The sequence below is a fragment of the Taudactylus pleione genome, unplaced genomic scaffold (genome assembly GCF_031769625.1).
Source record: "Taudactylus pleione unplaced genomic scaffold, aTauple2 ptg000066l, whole genome shotgun sequence".
Classification (NCBI taxonomy): domain Eukaryota; kingdom Metazoa; phylum Chordata; class Amphibia; order Anura; family Myobatrachidae; genus Taudactylus; species Taudactylus pleione.
The window spans coordinates 33,795,444-33,817,076 of NW_028284468.1; the positions used below are offsets into that span (position 1 = coordinate 33,795,444).

The window sequence follows — 21,633 nt, forward strand, 5'->3', positions numbered from 1 at the left end:
CTTCTTCCATACATTTTGGGAGTTGCCCACATGCCTTTTGGCAAACTCAAATCTTGTCTTCTTATTTTTATCACTAAGTAATGGCTTTTTTCTGGCCACTCTTCCATAAAGCCCAGCTCTATGGAGTGTACGGCTTATTGTGGTCACATGTGCGGATACACCAGTCTCTGCTGTGGAACTCTGCAGCTCCTTCAGGGTTACCTTTGGTCTCTGTGCTGCCTCTCTGATTAATGCCCTCCTTGCCCAGTCTGTGAGTTTTGGTGGGTGGCCCTCTCTTGGCAGGTTTGTTGTGGTACCATGTTATTTACATTTGATGATGATGGATTTGATGGTGCTCCGGGGGATCATTAAAGATTTGGATATTTTTTATATAACCCAACCAAGAATTGTACTTCTCAACAACTTTGTCCCTGACTTGTTTGGACAGCTCCTTGGTCTTCATGGTGTGATCCCTTTTGCTTAGTGGTGTTGCAGCCTCTGGGGCCTTTCAGAAAAGGTGTGTTTTTACTGACAAATCATGTGACACTTAGATTTCACACAGGTGGACTTCATTTCACTAATTATGTGACTTCTGAAGGTAATTGGTAGCACCAGAACTTTTGAGGGGGCTTCATAGCAAAGGGCGTGATTACATATGCATATGCCATTTTTCAAAATGTTATTTATAAAAGATTCTTTTTTATATATATTTTTCTCATTTCACTTCACCAAATTAGACTATTGTGTGCAGCTCCATCACAAAAAATTCAGACTAAAAAAATAAATAAATTACAGGTTGTAAGGTAACAAAAAAGGTAAAAAGCCAAGGGGGTGAATACTTTTGCAAGGCACTGTACATTTTTCAGTAATACATTTTTAATGCATTGTAGGAATCTCCAGTCTTTTGAGACAGACATTTACTTTGGTCACAAATGTATTCACATCTGCGTACAAAAGTAGAAAAAGAAAGTATCACAGGTGAATCTTACAGCCTTTATGATGACATAAGAATAGATCAAACTAGTCATCTGCATCTAGTTTCTGCTTCTATTTTTTTTTTTTTAATAGAGATAACTGGTCATTCCTCCTTTCCATGCTTGAGAGAGAAAATTCTCTTAAAATCACAGAGAGAATAAATTGTCACTGATTAGATAAAAAAAATTAAGTTTACCTTGTGGTATATACTTCTGAGAATAGCAAAAATGACTGCATACTTCCTGGAAATTTGTCGCTTTTTATGTCCCACTGCAGTTTATTTAGCAAGTAAATAGAGTGCAGCAGTCCTGTAAGGTTAGAGCTTAATGCTGTGTCATGTGTAGTCAATTATCGTTTTGAAACTTTGCCCTGAAAAGATGACCACTAAGTTTTTTTTTTTTTTTTTGAGAGTGTGCTAATGCGTGAACTAGAGCACGGATCTTCTTTCAAAGCAGTCTCCGAAGATTTGTTTTCTTCTTCCTGTTGGGTGATAGAGGTTCCCATCTGCTTCCTGTACAATAGTTATGTGGTTTGGTTGTACCTGCCCAGAATTTGTCGATCTTGTAACCTACTTTCCCCTTCCCGTAAGACGTAGAATTACTGGTACTACTTTTAGTTGCAAGAAGACCTTGTAAAGGTTCAAACCAAATCTGTGGAGAGGATATGTAAAAAGGACATTGTGTGAAAAACTAAAAAAAGCAAAACCCCAGCATACCGATTTCAATTAGTCATTTAAGTTACATTTTCAAATATTAAATGATAGAGCCCTGGTTAAAGCTTGGTATTCCGAATATCTTGTGTGGTTTGCTTTTTTATTTTTTTTATTTTAAGGTTTTTATTATTTGGGGAAGAAAAATTGTCTTGCAGTAGTGTGAATAGGGAATGTAGTTAGAAATAATGATTATTTGTTAATTGAAAACGATCAGGGTTTGTTTAATTAGTGTGTTTAAGGTGATGTGTGATTCTTGACAACCATGGGAGGATTTCTAAGTTCACTTCACTGACTGTTTAATGGAAGCGTATATTTTTTTTTGGAGCAGGACATTTAGTCTGGCCAATATTGATGTCTGATCGTAAATTTTTATGTTTGGTAGCCCCACACCTTTTTTATGTTTTTAGAAAGGTAGAGATTGTTGTTGTGTAGCTCTTTGTTTACCTACTGTAAATATGTAATAGTTAAAAACATTTAATTTTCTTGAAATGCTCTACTGGTAATGGCTAACACCCTAATTAGCTGAGTAGCGAAATGAAAAAGAAACACCCCATAAGGTATATGGTGTGCATTGTCTTGTCCCTAATTTGTAGCTTCCCAAGCTGTACCTAAAACACCTAAACGGACACAGGTGAGCATATTGGAGTTATGTACTGTTTAGCCGAAATTAAATTCTCATTTAATCTAATTTACTTTCTTAATCATGGTAGCGCTACGTGGATGGGACGTACCCAAGCAATACATAAAAAAAAGAGTGTGTGTTTAAGTATAATCAATACTAACTTGAAGGATTTTCCTTCCGAACTGAGCATTAACAGAAGACGTTGTGAATAGATGACCACCCTGCTGCTTTGAAGAGATTGTCCATTGAGGCCTGAGCCTTGCACTCCCAGGAGATTACCACCAACCCCATGCAATGCCTTCGTGGGATATCCATAACCTCACTTCAATTCCTCTTATAAGTTTGTTTAATTTTAGCCTTGATGTAATTTGAAAAGTATGTTTGGATGGAGCATGCCTTTTATGGGATCCTATGGGAACGGCGAAGATCTGATCCATCTTTCTGAATTCCTCAATCTAGAGGGATAACCAGAGGTTGACATGACAAAATCCATGGTTTGTTATTAGTTGGCTGTAGGCAGAGAGACAGAAGTAAGATGGAAATAATGACTGATGGTGTAGTGAGAGTAATATACATATACAACACATACTCATCTTAGTTGTCTTAATAGCAACAAACATAGTCAACATATATGGTGTGCAAAACATAATTTTAATTGTCCAACAGGATCATTCCTTTTTGTGTAGTAGGTCTTATATAAAATCATCTTTCACCTGGCGACTCAGTGTAAAACAGATATCACATCTTAGAATGTGTGCACCTTTAGAGCCTTTTCATTCAGAGCCTTTGTGACCTTTTGTGCTTTTGTTAAAAAGGCTGTTGAAGGAATAAGTCATTGTACTACATTGGTAGTGCAAGAGGCAGCAATTCTTCCATTTTATGGTAGCCTGGCAAATGTTCCAGTAGATGTCCAGCTTGAGATATGTAGAAAACAGTGATTAATAAAACCATCATCAGTTAGCAATTCTCTATCTTTTAGCAGGCAGTGGGTCATTGCTATATGATGCTGAGGAGTCATCTGGGAAAGATCCACATATGGCTATAATGGTACCATTTTCATAAGTCTAGGATCATCTTGATGAGAATTTTCACTTATAAAACCATTAATCACCCCTTCTCCACCTTTCCATCTACCAACCTCATCTCTATCCACATTACCTCCCAGCCTATCCGCTCTTCCCTTAATTTTTCAACCCTGGTTACTTCCTCTCACGACCGCTTTCAAGATTTTTTTCCCTCCTCTGAAACTCACTAACTCGCCTATCATGCTTTCTAACAGTCTCCCCAGCGTTGAATGTGCCCTGAACACGCACTTTTATTTATTAAAGCCTGCCAACTCCCCTTTTAATTTCCTCCCTTCACCCTTCCATCTTGTCTGCCTGCCATAGCACCATCCAACTGGTCTCCTCTGTTTAGAATGTAATCTCTTGGGCAGGGCCCCCTTCCCTGTTGTTCTCCCCCTTACTCTATCTATTCCACTAGTGCTTCTTGACTTTCATTTTGTCCCTTTTGGTGATTGATACTTTGCTTGCCCATGGGTACAGAATCACAAACTACAGAGAATTGCTCTGCCCTTGCCACTGTACTTGTCCCTCTCTGACTGTAGGTTTACTGTAAGGTTTTGTATTCATGCTGTATACTCATGCAATGGTTAGCTGCTGTGTTTTGTATTTAAGCTGTGTTATGTGGTTTCATGTTTACCCATGTGTGGTGCCTAATAAATAAAATATAATAAAAAAAAATTATTCAGAACGCACATATCTCTGGGGAGAAAGGCATTCTCTGGATAGCACAGTCCAACATAATACGCACATCTTTTGACCATCCCTAGGCCATGTTTAAGATATGATTATTATTGGCTTGCAATGAAACCGATTACAGTATCCTTTTTAGGCACTAGAAGGTGACTTATTTTGTTGTGTCTATGCAGGGCAAGTACTTGGGTCATGTTTGCACTTCACATTACTTGAAAGTCCTGTTTTGATTGTGCCAAGAGGGTTTCACATTTATCCACATTTCCCAGATAGTTCAGTCACATGCTGTCTCTCATATAGATTATAGATTTATGAGACTGCTGTCACCAGTGGTTTATTTTTATTTTTTTTACGGCTTTGGAGAGTTGATAATTAAGTGTGTGATCTGGTCTTTTTTGTGTTTATGGATAAGTTGTCTATACCTAGTCTCCAGTCTCACTGATTCTATCAGCAGGAGACTTCTTATGAAGACAGCAGACACAATTTTGGAGGAAGACCAGACTTGATTGGGATCTTTTAGTCAACAAAACATTGGTAAATTTGGCTTAACCTAAACATGTCTGCAAATAACCAGCATGTTTTTTTTTTCTTTGTTTTTTTTATGGCATCGGTGTCAGTTAAGTGATGCTCCATTCTCCTGCTAAGTGTCTTTATTTTCATATTTCCAGCTTTTTTGGCACCTGTAAAAATGTGTAGAAAATCAAAGCAAATGTTTGGTTTGCATTGGTTACAGCATCTTTTTAACGTGCATCAGCAGCTTATATCTCGGTATTCCACACGGTTGACCTGCCGAGCCATCACCTGCAGCTCACAGCTCTTTACTGCTTTAGTGGTTGATACTTTTCTCTGTTTTATGCACTGCTGGCTCTAGTTCTTAACTTTCAGTTTAATATCTCAATGAGCTGAGCCCAAGACCCAAGTTCTCATTCACATTAAATAAGTGTGTTGGAGAATTTTTCACTACCAGCATTGGCTTCAAGGCCTACTGCAGTCTATCAATTTGGGGAAGAACACATGTATTTTGTTTTGTTTGTTTCATTTGCTATTTTACACATTTATAAAATACAGAAGCCTGCACAAATACTGCTGGGGATCTGTGCAGTGCATTTATACCGCAGTGGGATACAGATTTAGAAACTGACTGTAATAGACAGCGGGTTTAGATGAGCAAAATGAAGTTTAGCAAATGCTGTATGTGAGATTTAGAACCCATTATCAATCCATGGCATGCTGCAACGGTTTCTAAGCTGCAGCAAACACAGTCAATCCTGCCCTATGAATAAAAAAATAAATATATATATATATATATATATATATATAATATATATATACCGGTATATATTTTACTATGATTGACTTCTTCAAGGGGAAGTATCTGGACGAAACGCGTTGGTGGTAGCAGCCTCTTACCCCATGAACTTTTACTCTTTTTTACTCAGATAAGCTAACATTCACTTTGTATCGATTTATTTACCCATTTCCCTTATTGAAATGTGGATTACTGTATTATCGTATCATGTGATCATCCTCTGTGCATTTAATTTTTTATCTCTATAGAATACATTATATATATATATATATATATATATTTTATATTTCATTGTTGCACTTTATCTTTTTATCACTGATTTATCACATACTTATTTATGCTATATGTGACTTATTAGTTTATTATCCGCACTAGCACTTTTTTGCAAACTGGTCGCCTATCTGTCAATCATAGTACTATTTTTAATTCTTGGTAATTAAACACCTGTTGCTCATAATTATTGACCTAAGGCTGATGCCCACTATCCTAGGGCAAAGGTTGCATGAATGGTTTTATATGGTTGATTTGATATATTGATTAAACAAACACTATGGGCCAAATGTAATAGGGTGAGAGTTTAGAAAATGTGAGAGTTTAGCAGTAAACTCTCACATTGGTCGAGATTTATCTTCAAAATGGAAAAACATCTGGATGAGATTTTAAATCGTGAGAGTTTTCTAAGTGTAAAAAAACATGCAAGTTCGCTCTGTTACTTTGTTTTTGGACTCTATTACATTGGCAAAGTTTAAAAAGTGTCAGAAACTCTCACCCTATTACATTTGGCCCTATATGTACTGACGCCGTATCCACAATTTTTATATATATATTTATTATTATTATTATCGTTTATTTTTATGGCGCCACAAGTGTTCCGCAGCACCTTACAAAGTACATAAATAGATTTACAGTGACTTACAGTACAATACAATACATTACATTACAGGGCATGGATAATATACATTGCTACATTCGCGACCATAACACCTAGATAAGCAACAATGCAAAGCAACCAAGTGTTAGGTCCCCTGGTAGAGAGTAAGCAGTAGATGAAGGTAGAGTAAGGAGAAGCACAAGAGGGTAGAGGGCCCTGCTCATCGGAGCTTACATTCTAGGGGGGGAGGGACAGACCGACAGGGGTGAAACAGATGGGGTAGGCAGGGAGAGAGGAGTATGTAGCAGCAAGTTTAAGATGAGAGCTGAAAGGCTTTGATGAAATAGTGGGTCCGTTTGAAGGATTGAAGAGAGGTGGAGAGTCTGATGGGAAGCGGGAGAGAGTTCCAAAGGTGGGGAGCAGCGCGGGCGGGAGGCGGGAGTGGGAGGAAGTAATCAATTGGCATGAGAGGCGGCGTGCATTTGTTGAGCGAAGAGGGCGGACAGGAGAGTGAAGGGAGAGGAGATCAGAGATGTAAATGGGAGAGGAATGGCTGAGGCCTTTGTGAGTGTGAGAACCTTTAAATTGGGTTCTAAAAGGGAAGGGGAGGCAGATGCATAGCGTTTTGAGAGGAAGATGAGCTGAGCAGCAGCATTCAGGACAGACTGGAGAGGGGAGAGAAGGGATTTGGGGAGGCCAGATAGGAGGAGGTTACAGTAGTCCAATCTGGAAATGACCAATGAGTGAATGAGGGTTTTAGTGGCATCCTGGGTGAGAAAGGGTCTAATCTTGGAAATATTTTTAAGATGAAAACGACAGGACTGTGAGAGATTCTGGATATGTGGTTTGAGGGAGAGGGAGGAGTCCAGGATAACTCCAAGACAGCGCACTTTGGGAGTAGAGGAGATAGTTGTGCCATCAATTGATAAAGAAATTGTGGGAAGTGTGGTTATGCAGGGGGGAGGGAAGATGATTAGCTCAGTCTTAGACATATTAAGTTTAAGAAATCGCTGGGACATCCAGAGATGGCCGAGGGACAGTTGGATACACGAGTGAGGAGAGAGGTCAGGGGAGGAAAGGTAGATCTGAGTATCATCAGCATAGAGATGATATTGGAGGTCAAAAGAGCCAATGAGTTCACCTAGTGAGGATGTATAGAGTGAGAAAAGGAGAGGTCCAAGAACAGAACCTTGGGGAACACCTACTGCAAGAGGCTGTGGGGGAGAAGAGGAGCCATGAGAGGAGACAGAGAAGGATCGGTCAGAGAGGTAGGAGGATAGCCAGGAGAGGGCAGTGTCACGTAGGGAGTGAAGGATTTGCAGAAGGAGAGGGTGGTCCACAGTGTCGAAAGCAGCAGAAAGGTCAAGGAGATTGAGCAGAGAGTAGTGGCCCTTTGATTTAGCAGCAAGGAGGTCATTGCTGACTTTAGTGAGGGCAGTTTCAGTGGAGTGGAGAGAATGGAAGCCAGACTGAAAAGGGTCAAGGAGGGAGTGAGAGGAAAGAAAGGTGGTAAGGCGCTTGTAAACAACACGCTCAAGAAGCTTGGAGGCAAAAGGGAGGAGAGAGATGGGACGGTAGTTGGAGAGAGTGTTAGGATCAAGGGTAGGTTTTTTTAGTATGGGGGAGACAAGGGCATGTTTGAATGCAGACGGGACAGTGCCTGATGATAGGGAGAGATTAAGGAGGTGGGCAAGATGGGAGCAGGCAGAAGGAGAGAGGTAGCGGAGGAGACATGAAGGGATAGCGTCAAGGGGGGAGGTGGAAGGGGGGAGGACTGAATGAGGGACATGACTTCCTCTTCAGATACAGGGGAGAAGAAAGTTAGAGTCTGTAAAATGGAAGGAGAGAGGTGATCTGGGAAGAGAGGAGGTGGATAGCAGGGGGATTGGTGGTATATGATGTCCTGACGTATAGAGTCAATTTTAGATGTAAAGTAGGTAGCAAAGTCAAGGGCAGAGAGCGAGGAGGGGAGGTGAGGAGGGGGTGGGCGGAGGAGGGAGTTGAAGGTGGTGAAGAGACTTTGGGGATTAGAGGACTGAGAGGAGATGAGGTTCTTGAAATATGACTGTTTAGAGAGGGAAAGGGCAGCACTGTATGATGAGAGCATAAATTTGAAATGGAGAAAATCAGCCTTAGAGCGTGATCTTCTCCACTGTCGCTCGGCAGTTCGCGAACACTTTTGCAGGTATTTGGAGTAAATCTGCGAGGGTGAATAGTGATCGCCGGAGCAACAGAGTCCAGAGCAGAAGTAAGGGAGGTATTGTATAGAGAAATGGCTTGCTAAGGGCAAGAGAGAGACAGGATAGGGGAGAGAAGTGAGTCCAGCTGGGAAGAAAAAGAAATGGTGTCAATAGCGTCAATGATACGCTTAGTGATGGTAACCTTGGGAGGTAGAGGAAGGGAAGGAGAGAGGGCTAGGTTAAAAGAGAGAAGGTGATGGTCAGAGAGGGGGAATGGGGAATTGGAGTAATCAGAAATATCACAACGGTGAGTGAAGACCAGGTCAAGCGAATGCCCACTCACATGGGAGGGTGAGGAGGTCCATTGGGTGAGACCAAATGAAGAGGTGAGGGTAAGGAGTTTGGAGGCAGAGGCTTCTGTGGAGCTATCAATAGGAATATTGAAGTCACCTACGATAAGAAAGGGAAGGTCAGAGGAGAGAAAGTGAGGACGCCAGGAAGCGAAGCTGTCAATGAATTTGGAAGGAGGGCCAGGTGGACGGTAAATAACAGCTACTCTAAGGTGAACTGGTTGGAAGAGGCATATAGAATGAACCTCAAATGTAGAGAAAGTAAGAGATGGTTCAGAGGGTAGTAGTTGGTAGGAGGTGCCGGGGGATAGAAGGACCCCTACCCCACCACCATGGCGACCCGCAGGCCGAGGGGTATGAGAGAAGATGAGGCCCCCACAGGAGAGAGCAGCAGGGGAGGTGGTGTCAGAAGGTGAAATCCAGGTTTCAGTAATGGCTAGGAGATGCAAGTTTTTTGAGATGAAATGGTCATGGGTGGGTACGAGTTTGGTACATACTTATCTGGCATTCCAGAGAGCACAGGATAGAGGGACAATGTTTGTGGGAGAGATATGAATTAGATTATTTGGGTTGCTGTAGCGAGAAGGTGAGTTTAATATGGGTGGCCGAGATGAATATATGTATATATATATATATATATATATACATGCATACATACATACACTCACACACAGTGCATCCGGGAAGTATTAACAGCGCTTCACTTTTTCAACATTTTGTTATGTTACAGCCTTGTGGACTAAATGAATTTTTGTCCTCAAAATTCTACACACAATACCCCATAGTGACAACGTGTAAAAAGTTTTTTTTTTTTTATTTTATTAAATTTGCAAAAATCTAAAAAAACAACAACTAGGAAATCACATGTACATTAGTATTCACAGCCTTTGCTCAATACTTTGTTGATGCACCTTTGGCAGAAATTACAGTCTTAAATCTTTTTGAATATGATGCCACAAGCTTTGTACACCTATGGCAGTTTCGCCGATTCCTCTTTGCAGCACCTCTCAAGCTCCATCAGGTTGGATGGGAAGCGTCGGTGCACAGCCATTTTCAGATCTCTCCAGAGATGTTCAATCAGATTAAAGTCTGGGCTCTGGCTTGGCACTCAAGGACTTTCACAGAGTTGTCCTGAAACCACTCCTTTGATATCTTGGCTGTGTGCTTAGGGTCGTTGTCCTGCTGAAAGATGAACCGTTGCCCCAGTCTGAGGTCAAGAGTGCTCTGGAGCAGGGATTCATCCAGGATGTCTCTGTACATTGCTGCATTCATCTTTCCCTCTATCCTGACTAGTCTCCCACTTCCTGCAGCTGAAAAACATCCCAACATCATGATGCTGCCACGACCAAGCTTCACTGTAGGGATGGTATTGGCCTGGTGATGAGCGGTGCATGGTTTCCTGAAAGCATAACTCCTGGCATTCACGCCAAAGCGTTCAATCTTTGTCTCATCAGACCAGAGAATTTTATTTCTCATAGTCTTGAGAGTCCTTCAGGTGCATTTTGGCAAACTCCAGGCTGGCTGCCATGTGCTTTTTATTAAGGAGTGGCTTCCGTCTGGCCACTCTACCATACAGGCCTGATTGGTGGATTGCTGCAGAGATGGTTGTCCTTCTGGAAGGTTCTCCTCTCTCCACAGAGGAATGCTGTAGCTCTGACAGATTGACCATCGGGTTTTTGGTCACCTCCCTGACTAGGGCCCTTCTCCCCCGATCGTTCAGATTAGACGGCCGGCCAACTCGAGGAAGAGTCCTGGTGGTTCCGAACTTCTTCCATTTACGGATGATGGATTCCACTGTGCTCTTTGGGACCTTCAAAGCAACAGATATTTTTCTGTACCCTTCCCCAGATTTGTCTCGGATGTCTACAGACAATTACTTGGACTTCATGCTTGGTTTGTGCTCTGACATCTCAAGGATGATCAGTGGAAACAGGATGCACCTGAGCTCAATATTGAGCTTCATGGCAAAGGCTGTGAATACTTATGTACATGTTATTTTTTTTTGTAATCAAAATTGCAAAAATCTCATAAAAACTTTTTTCACGTTATCATTATGGGGCATTGTGTGTAGAATTTTGAGGACAAAAAAGCTGGGAATACTTTCCGGATGCGATGTGTGTGTCTATGTATATATGTATGTGTTTGTCGATGTGTGTGTGTGTGTGTGTGTATATATATATATATATATATATATATATATATATATATATATATATATATATATATATATATATATATATATATATGAGAAAAATATATATATATATATATGGCTATGACATCACGAATACATTGTCTGTAAATGTTCTTAATGTCTTTTTCTACCAATGAATGTTGTCATTAAAACCCATAGGCTGGCCATTAAGGAAAAAATAGGACAAATGGTGCAAAAAATATTCATGCAGTACATGATAACATGACATTTTATGCTTAATTGATTTTATCTTGTGCCAAAAATGCAGGTGCAAAATGCGGGCTGAGAATATATGCATTTTATGTACTTTGCAGAGTGATGCAAGAGTAGCATTTGTGTCAGGTTTATGCCAGGCGATAATAGTAACATATGTGCCTGGCTAATGTCAGGAGGTGCAGCTTGATTGTGTTAGCAGTAAATGCTACAGTTCCAGTACACCGTTGTGCATTTGTCACTTTACAGTTTTTATAAGAGGCTATAGGGCAAGTATACAGTCAGGTCCATAAATATTGGGACATTGACAGAATTTTCAGATTTTGGCCTCTATTCACCACCACAATGGTTTTGAAATGAAACAAACAAGATGTGCTTTACCTGCAGACTTTCAGATTTAATTTGAGGGTAATTGCATCCAAATCGGGTGAACGGTGTAGGAATTACAACAGTTTCAATATGTGCCTCCCACTTTTTAAGGGGCCAAAAGTAATGGGACTATCAACTCAAAAGCTATTTCATGGACAGGTTTCATTATCAATTAACCAGGTAAAAGGTCTGGAGTTGATTCTAGGTGTGACATTTGCATTTGGAATCAGTTGCTGCCAACTCTCAATATGAGATCCAAAGAGCTGTCACTATCAGTGAAGCAAGCCATCATTAGGCTGAAAAATCAAAACAAACCCATCAGAGAGATAGCAAAAACATTAGGTGTGGCCAAATCAACTGTTTGGAACATTCTTAAAAAGAAAGAACGCACCGGAGAGCTCAGCAATACCAAAAGACCCGGAAGACCACGGAAAACAACTGTGGTGGATGACAAAAGAATTATTTCCCTGGTGAAGAAAAACCCCTTCACAACAGTTGGCCAAATCAAGAACACTCTCCAGGAGGTAGGTGTATATGTGTCAAAGTCAACAATCAAGAGAAGACTTCACAAGAGTGAATATAGAGGGTTCACCACAAGATGCAAACCATTGGTGAGCCACAAAAACAGGAAGACCAGATTAGAGTTAGCCAAACAACATCTAAAAAATGCCATTACAGTTCTGGAACAACATCCTATGGACAGATGAGACAAAGATCAACTTGTACCAGAGTGATGGGAAGAGAAGAGAAGGAAAGGAACTGCTCATGATCCAAGACATACCACCTCATCAGTGAAGCATGGTGGTGGTAGTGTCATGGCGTGGGCATGTATGGCTGCCAATGGAACTGGTTCCCTTGTATTTATAGATGTAGTGACTGCTGACAAAAGCAGCAGAATGAATTCTGAAGTGTTTCGGGCAATATTATATGCTCATATTCAGTAAAATGCTTCAGAACTCATTGGACGGCGCTTCACAGTGCAGATGGACAATGACCCGAAGCATACTGCAAAACCAACCAAAGAGTTTTTTAAGGCTAAAAAGTGGAATGTTATGCAATGGCCAAGTCAATCCCCTGACCTGAATCCGATTGAGCATGCATTTCACTTGATGAAGACAAAACTGAAGGGTAAATGCCCCAAGAGCAAGCAGGAACTGAAGACATTTGCAGTAGAGGCCTGGCAGAGCATCACCAGGGATGAAAGCCAGCATCTGGTGATGTCTATGCGTTCCAGACTTCAGGCTGTAATTGCCTGCGAAGGATTTGCAACAAAGTATTAAAAAGTGAAAGTTAGATTTAGGATTGTTTAGTTTGTCCCATTACTTTTGGACTCTTAAAAAGTGGGAGGCACATATAGAAACCGTTGTAATTCCTACACCGTTCACCTGATTTGGATGTAATTACCCTCAAATTAAATCTGAAAGTCTGCAGTTAAATCACATCTTGTTTGTTTCATTTCAAAGCCATTGTGGTGGTGAATAGAGGCCAAAATCTTAAAATTATGTCAGTGTCCCAATATTTATGGACCTGACTGTATATATTTGCAGCTAAAGACTGTGGGCCTGATTCAGCAAGGATCACTATTCTGCTAGAACGCACGCACCGCAGTTGCTAATATTAGCGGAGAAAGGCAAATACTTGCAATCGTATTGCGATCACAGCTTACCATAAGGACGCCCACTTCCCCTTACACACATCCGTATACTTGAGCAACATAGCGAAATAATCAGTAACATCGGACCTATATGCACAGTTAGTGCAGATCAGACCTCACTCAGGAATTGCTAACTTCAGCACATGCTATGAGCCCTCATGCTGCGTATGGTATTGCAGAGGCTAATTTATGCACGCCCCTGCAATAGCATTGCAATGCACTGGCACACCTGCGTTCGCCTGACGACCCCCCTCCCGTCCCGTCACCACCCACAACCGGCACTTACTGTCAATCAATGTGCTTTGGATCTGTGTAGCCTCTGGAAATGCATTTCCCATCTCAATTGCTAGTTCGCGCACTGCGATGCATGCGCAGTGCGAATTAATCGACCGATTGCGTGTGTCTTTGCTACTGCGGTCCTTGCTGAATCAGGTCCTGTGTCTGAACAGTGTTACTAATAAATGTGAAGTCCCATTTACCATTTAAAGCAGAATTAAATACATCCGCTGTCTTACCCTTTATAAAATCTAATGGGCATCCGATTTCCTGGGCCCAATGCAGATATAATTGAAATAAATAAAAGCAGCCACACTAATAATGGTAATAGTATCAATGGGAGGGATCAAAACTGACTCTACTGTCAATCATCGCCATCAGTGCATGTTTTGCAGCAGGGGTCAAGCACCCACAAGAGGGATTCCCATTTACAGGGATGTACGCGTCTTTTCTGTGGTCTTCATGAGACCTTTGCGTGAATACTCCCTTACTGTACTTTACCCACATATGTCCACCCTCTACATTCTCCTCATTAAGTGTAGGGGGTCTTAAATTTAAAATACGTCACAGTCGCCTTAGGGACGATTGTATAAGATTTTCTGTTGTGCGTTTACGGTCAATTTACATGAGGTCTATAATGACTATACTGTAACGTTTGTGTGTATATTTGACTTGCATAAAGGGCATGGCTAAAACATACTTCCCATTCGGTCTAATTGTGACACTTAAAAAATTAATAAACAGCTTATCATTATTGTCCTCACAGCCTCATACACTGTACATATTAAATATTGTCAGTTATTTATAATGTATGTCATCTGTATGACAATTTTACATTCCTCATCATTTTAAACCATTCTCCCCATTTGCCTAATTTAAGGAACTGCTATTATAGCACAGCATATGTCATGTTTGTATAATGGTAATACTCAGAGGGTTCCTCATTCTTAAAACTATTCATTGGTTTAAATATTCCTGATCAGTTCTTTAATACCTGAATATAGCATTTCACCTAGTTTTCCTCATGTAACATCCAACCTGAAGTGTACTTGGTGACGCTTTGTCTGACATGAAACTAAAACCTGACTGTACACTGGAGTGACTCATAAACCAGTCACCGTGCGGTAAACATTGTAGCCTGAGTTAAATGATTTTTTTTTGATGATACCTAGACGAGACGTTGTGCTATATAGCAGTAACCCTGTATTATGAGAATCAGCCAGATGTTATCATGAAAGCCTTGTGTACAGAGTGCAGAAGTACATTTACCATTTATTCTATGCTTCAGAACTCAGTGCCTCACCGTGCTGCTGATCAACATTATCTATGTATTGATTTAATCTAGATAATAACATCAAAGCTTTCAGCAAATACAGTTTATATTTTTATTTATTAATATTTACAAGCATATTACTATACACTTTTTTTTTTGATGTTGGTAAATACTTTTCAGAGATGTAGGATCTTAATCCTTACCTACTATCTGTATTATTATGTACTGATTCTCCTTTGTGTGGTCTCCTCTACGTTCAGATTGTGGTGTCCATGGTATAGGACTAATGCCACTTTATTTTTTTACATGATACAAGTTAGCATCTAGAATACTATGACCACTGAAGCCCTGGTAGCATAAAGATGTTGGTCTTGGTCAGTAGGGGGCACTGTTCCAATGGAATGTGCATGTACTTTAATTTTAGCTTGTGCAAGTGAACTTTTAAATAAGATCCCACTCCTATTGCATGGATGCTAACTCTTATAAATAAGTACCAAAAAAAAGCGAAGTATTACCATGGTATCATTAGGATTATTGCATATCCACTAGATTATAAACTTTGTAATGAGCAATCTATCCTTTGTTTTCCTCCCAGGAAAATCAGTGCTGTGCCAAAAGCACTGTGCCAACATCCACTTTACAATTGCAGCATGTGAGGGTCCGCCGCAGTACCAGCTACAAATGACAGGTGGCAGAGTGCACCGTACACACTGACATATGCACATACCTTTTCACTGGGATCAGTATGAATGATCGCCAACTGACCATAATCAGCTGTTTGCTGAAAGTTATGTCAGTTAACTATTGAGAGACTTCACTTGTATGCAGCTTTTAAAAGGCCCACATTCTTGCCAGTATTTTGCACTTGCCCAAGCAAAGTTGGAACTTAACTTCTCTGCTGGCATACAGTATTTCAAGAGTCTTGTTTTGTCTTCTTACCGATTTAAGCTTCATCCCTAATTGTCCAATCTTCTCTAACCCATCGACTTTTGTGTTGACCCTCACAATCCTTGGCCGGTCGTGGTGCGTTTCTGATAGCTACTCCAGCCAAGTGGTTCTTTCCTGGGAAGTAACGAACACCGTGACATTTACTAATGAACATGGACTACTCTGGGGTAGAGCTGTGGTGTGACACTTTCCAGCACCAATTCAAGATCCATGAAGCGGAGTGACATTTTGAAGCAAGCACTAATTGCGGTCGATTCTTACTATGAGGAGTTTGTTAGCCAACTCAGTCACCTGACAGGTTTTTGTCTGGGGACAACAAATAGTCTCGCCCATTTTTGTTCAGAAACCTAAACATTGCTGCAGCCAAACTTGAATCACGGTGCCCCAGAGTATCAGCATTTGTTTTCATGTCACGCCTAGGCCAAGAGACAATTTCAACAAAAATTATTAAATACAGTAAATTGTGCTTTCCTGTCATGCTTGGGTTCAGCTGTGTGGGTGTGGTCATATTTGCACTTCTGTTTGTCCACATAGTTAATGAAAGGCAAAACCAGTGCTGGTAGTACCAATGACATTGACCATAAATCATTTGATTTGGTCCTGGACCACTTGGTTGAATAAAACGTGATCATTTATTGCAGCATATCATAGTAAATCAATAAAACAATATCAATTAGGAAATTATATGGAGTGCATAATAATCAATGAGAAATAAATATTAAAATACATATGTAATATATATATGCGCTAAGGCAGCCACAGTAGTATAATAATTTATCCAATAATATATTGGTGTATTCCAAGCAGCAATCCTCCAATTAGACCTCTCTGTCTCCAGAGGTCAGAAAATTACATAAATTTAATGATAACCTGAGGAGCGCTTAATATTCACAATTTCAATCCACTTTGGTTATACAATATTGATATAAATATAGATTATGAGTCCATGGAAGATGAGAGTTGACACACAAACCAGTTTAATCATTCCAAAACACTTTATTAAGATTCAGAAATGCATAAAACTTTTCTTATTAACATGTAGCCTGTTATTAACCCAATTATAAGGAACAGGATTATTGAACAAATCTTTGTCAATTGTGACGACAATCACCCAACGCATTTCATCGATCACGACATCATCAGGGGTTCTGTGGCGTCTTTGACTTGCTTGTCTCAAAATGTGTAAGAGAGCACCCTTTTAAAGACAGCTAATACTGGTTGATTCGTTAGACAGCTCCTGTGTATTTCTAAATCCTTAATTATAGGAACATATAAAGTTTGTTCTATCTTTCAGCCTTAAATTCTGGTCTACCAGGTTTGGATCAAGTTGATAAGACAGTGCGGCCAACAGAAGTTTTAATATAACTGGAGTGCGGATAATTTATGACTCCCCCTCGTATATAAACAGTCATAACTAAAGTAAAAGCATGAATTCATGTAATTAGGGCATACACAAACCCGTTTGGTAAGGCCGATTCCCGGCGCTGGGTCACATGATGTAAACACTGGACACGTTCAGTCGGGTCACATGGTGTATGTGTTGATCACATGACCCGACTAAGCAGTATATGTCAAGCTCCGGTGTCACGTGATGTAAACAATAGTGTGCGGCTGTACAGACGTGACAGCCGCGATATTCAATCTGGTGCGTGAATCGGTGTAAACAATACCATGTGACCAATTACACTCGGCGGTGTTTATATTGTTTGATCTTATTAAAGATCATAAATATTTGTATCAAATAGTGTTATAGCCATACAGATAAAAGAGTGATCTCTATTAGGTTATAATTAGAGTAAACTCCTTAAAGATCATGCAAGCACATGACTAGGCAGACCAATAGGATATCCCTAATATAAAAAAATAAATTACAAAATAAAGAATATAAAAATACATGTGTCAAATCATAACAGGAATAATGATAAGGGAATGCATATAAGAGGTTTATAGAGGGTGAGTATAACATAGGGGGGTATCCAATTAGCGCTAAAGTAGCGCTGCTAATTAATCACGGCGGGGCTATCCTATTAGCCACGAAGTGCTGCCCGACGCTGGCACTTATCGTGGATATTTTTCGGGACCTGAGGTGTCCCGAAAAATAGTACAGGATAAGTGCAGTTTTTCACCACCTAAATGGCGAAAACACATAAGCTCGCGGACCTATCGCGGGTCCTATGTGTTTAGGGAGAACTATCCTATTATTTTGACTGATAGTGGCTATCCATTAGCGCCTTTCAGTAATCTAGAATCCAAATGTAAAAATTGTATACCCATAAAATATGATATAAGTCATATGAGCTGAATCAGCTCCATATTGCAATACCTTTTATGGGTGTAAACATTAAGGGACCATAGATTATTTCCATATAAATCTATATAAACTTAAATGTAAAAAAGGGGGAGAGGAAAAAGGATAAGATGGATGAAATAAATAAATGGTACATCTGGGATCAAAGGAAGGTGACTGGGACCCCATCTACCTACAGATGGGTCCACATACATCTAGCCTCCTGGCGTGTTAAACATCCCTTCTAGTTACGACATGCTGTGGTGTGACTCAGTAGTGCTGAGCGTCTTTTCGTCCGTCTTTTTACCTTCAAATGCGTCTTATTCGCACAACAATGTTAATAGCACACCCAGCTTCTGCTGATTAAAGTGATATGCAGCATGCCTATGTTCTCTGTGCGTCTGCGGGTGTATGTGCATGCTACACACTACGTTACAGTGTTACAGCCGCTGACACTAACGTAGCATTTCGCATGCAGATACACCCTCACTCGCTCAGAGAACATAGGCATGCTGCATATCATTTTAATCAGCAGAAACTGCTTGTGCTATGTTCGCATCCTTGTGCGAATAAGACGCAATTGAAGGTAAAAAGACACATGAAAAGACACTCGGCGCTACCGAGTCGCACTGAGCTCCCGCGTTGTGTGCGGCGACTTGTAGCGCACGGAGGATAGATGTATGTGGGCACATCTGCAACTCTGTAGCCCATAGATCATAAGAATGCATTCACTTCTATTGATTCATTGAGGCCCTCTGGATGTAAGGAATTAAATTTAAAATATCCAGAAGACCTCTCGACAAAGGGTTTTGAACCTATCCCCGCCTCTCAAAGTCATCTGCACCCTTTCAAGTCCCACAATAGTCAATGTCTCTGGGTTGAAATATTTTTAGCCTTCTGCTTGTGAATCAATGTAAATATATTTATGTAATATAAATATCTTGCACGTGGATTTTTGACAAGACAGTCTTGCAATAGAATAAAAAGGCTGGGAATCTCAATTTGAAGGGGTCTTGCGTAGACTAATAACCTGTGTCAAAAATAAAAAGTTGTTCCGTTATACGAATGTATCACACACCATTAAAAGTGGTAAAATTATGCTTTAACCCAACAGAAGTAAGTGCTGCTTGTTACAGCACGTTTCCATGAATGCTCAATATTCTGCCAAATGTAATATTTTATATGACGGGGCATGACAATGTAGACAGTATTTCCCTACAACACAACTTTATAGCCTTATTTTACAGTGGGATTTTTGCAAGAAGCTTCAGATGGAACATATGACATGATGCAGTGACTACCGATTTTGCAGAACATGTGTCCATTAGCACCATGTGTAGTACTCAGTCTCTTTCGTGGTATTTGCACCTTTAAGTTTCCAATGGAGCAGGGGCCAGATTAATGCAAACCATACAATGGACACACATAGGGCCTGATTCAGAGATGCTTGCAATATCGATGTCTGACTCGGTGGAGCGATTTTTTTTGTTTGCTACATAATTTTTGGGGTACCCCAACATAATATTTAAGAAAGGTGCGCCCAAGTTGCACTGTGCATGCACAGCAATTAGTTAGCATTAGCAGTTGCAGAGAGGATTTACTGGCAAAGTGAGTGACATGTAGTCATCGTTTGGGAGGAGGTAACTGGGGGTGGCTAAAAGAAATGCAGGCTTGTTGGGACCGTGTTTTGGGCGTCCCCTAGTAAACCCCTGCAAATTCGTATGCAGCTAGCAAGGTTCATTCGTGACTGATGGTTTTCCTTTTGTGTGTAAGCAGCGTATGTGAGCTGCTGGAGGTGGGCGTCTCTGTGCACAAGACGTGGCTGAGACATTAGCATACTTTTGCAGGTCTGCTGCATATGAGATCGCAGCAGCGTCATGTGCATTTTGTACATCTGTGATTCCGGCCCATAGTCTCATATGTCCTTAACAGCACTCCATGTGTTTGGACAGGCAATCTCTCACTCTTATTTAGTCTAATGCCGGGTACACATTAGACCAGGCCTGGCCAACCTGTGGCTCTCCAGCTGTTGTGAAACTACAAGTCCCAGCATGCCTTGCCAGAGTTTTAGCATTCCCTAATAGCAAAACTGTGGCAAAGCAAGCTGGGACTTGTAGCTTCACAACAGCTGGAGAGCTACAGGTTGGCCAGGCCTGTACTAGACTATGTCTAGTGTGTACCAATCTCGCTAGCGACGGGACCCGGCAGGGTACTGGCATCAGCAAGTGCACACGCAGTTGCTGGTGCCGGCGGGGGCCATGCTGCATTCGGCACCATGGCCCCCACTGACGATATTGCCTGTCGGACTTGCATCTAGGTCAGACAGACGAGGTCACTGACGACGCGTGGGAGCCCTCCTCGTCAGTGACATAGTGCGTACACACTGGATGACTTAAAGAATTTGTTGTAACGAATGATCGTTATCGCAAATTCGTTTAAAATGTTGTCTAGTGTGTACTCTGCTTTAGCCTGCAGCTTGCGCACTTTCAGTAATCTTTGAAGAATGGAGACATTCAGCTAGGCAGTAAGATAAAATTAACTATCCTTTGTGATTATCTTTTTTTTTTTTCTATCTGTATGTAGCATGGTAACTTTTATTTATTAAAATGAAAGAAACATGACTTCAGTTTGTCAGTATTGTGAGCACTGGGTGTGGTATATTTTGACAACACTTATGAAATGTCAACATTATTAGACTGTCGATAAAACGTTCCTGGTGGTCCAATGGTGACTTACCGTGTACAAGGGGTCCTGTGGCTCCAGCGGTGTCTGGTGGTGATGTCAGGATGACTCCCAGGGTATCCTGCGGCTCCTGGCAATAAGTATGACTGATCACTACCCCCTCCCCCCACTCTCGCACCCTACTGCTGCTAGTCCATGCAAAATGTCGACATTGCGAACATGTCACATTTTTCACATACCCACATGTTCAATTTCAAAAATGTCGACATCACTGCCAACAGTGTGAACATTATGACTACAAAATTGTTTTTCACCAGTAGGTCTTCTCATTAAGAGGAAGATTTATCAAACCCTCTAAAGCAGGCCTGGCCAACCTGTGGCTCTCCAGCTGTTGTGAAACTACACATCCCAGCATGCCCTGTCACAGTTTTAGCATTCCCTAATGGCAAAACTGAAGCAGTGCATGCTCGGACTTGTAGTTTTACAGCAGCTGGTGCGCCACAGGTTGGCCATTCCTACTCTAAAGAGTGCAAGTGTAGATGTTGCCTATAGCAAGCAATCAGATGCTATATTTATCAGGTACATTCTATAAAATTATAGCTATAATCAGGGTGCTATGGGTCATACTTCTACTTCTCCTCTTTAGAATGTTTGATAAATCTCCCTGTAAAACTTTGAACAGCAGATGTTGAAGAAGTAGTTCTATTGCAGGCCAGTGGTAGTAAAAACAATTTCCATTACTGGATACAGAGGATACAATTGTCATTAAGTTTCTGTCTGATCCAATGCACATACTTAGTAAAAATCTGGAATATCATGTAGAATATATTAGATATACAAAATACCTTCCTGTACGAGTGCAGTCTTTGGTGATTTGACAACTTTAGAAGTAGTTTATAGAATTCAGGATTTTACAAAGCTGGGGACTGTATCTTGTTTTTTATGGGGGGTGGAGAAGACAGGTGATGATAAGTGTAATGATCTA

At 40.8% G+C, this 21,633-nt stretch overlaps 1 protein-coding gene across 6 annotated transcripts in view; it reads left to right on the forward strand.

Moving 5' to 3' along the window:
• CLEC16A (C-type lectin domain containing 16A) overlaps positions 1-21,633 on the forward strand; it is a 437,038-nt gene that overhangs the window by 104,920 nt on the left and 310,485 nt on the right. The window lies entirely within an intron of this gene.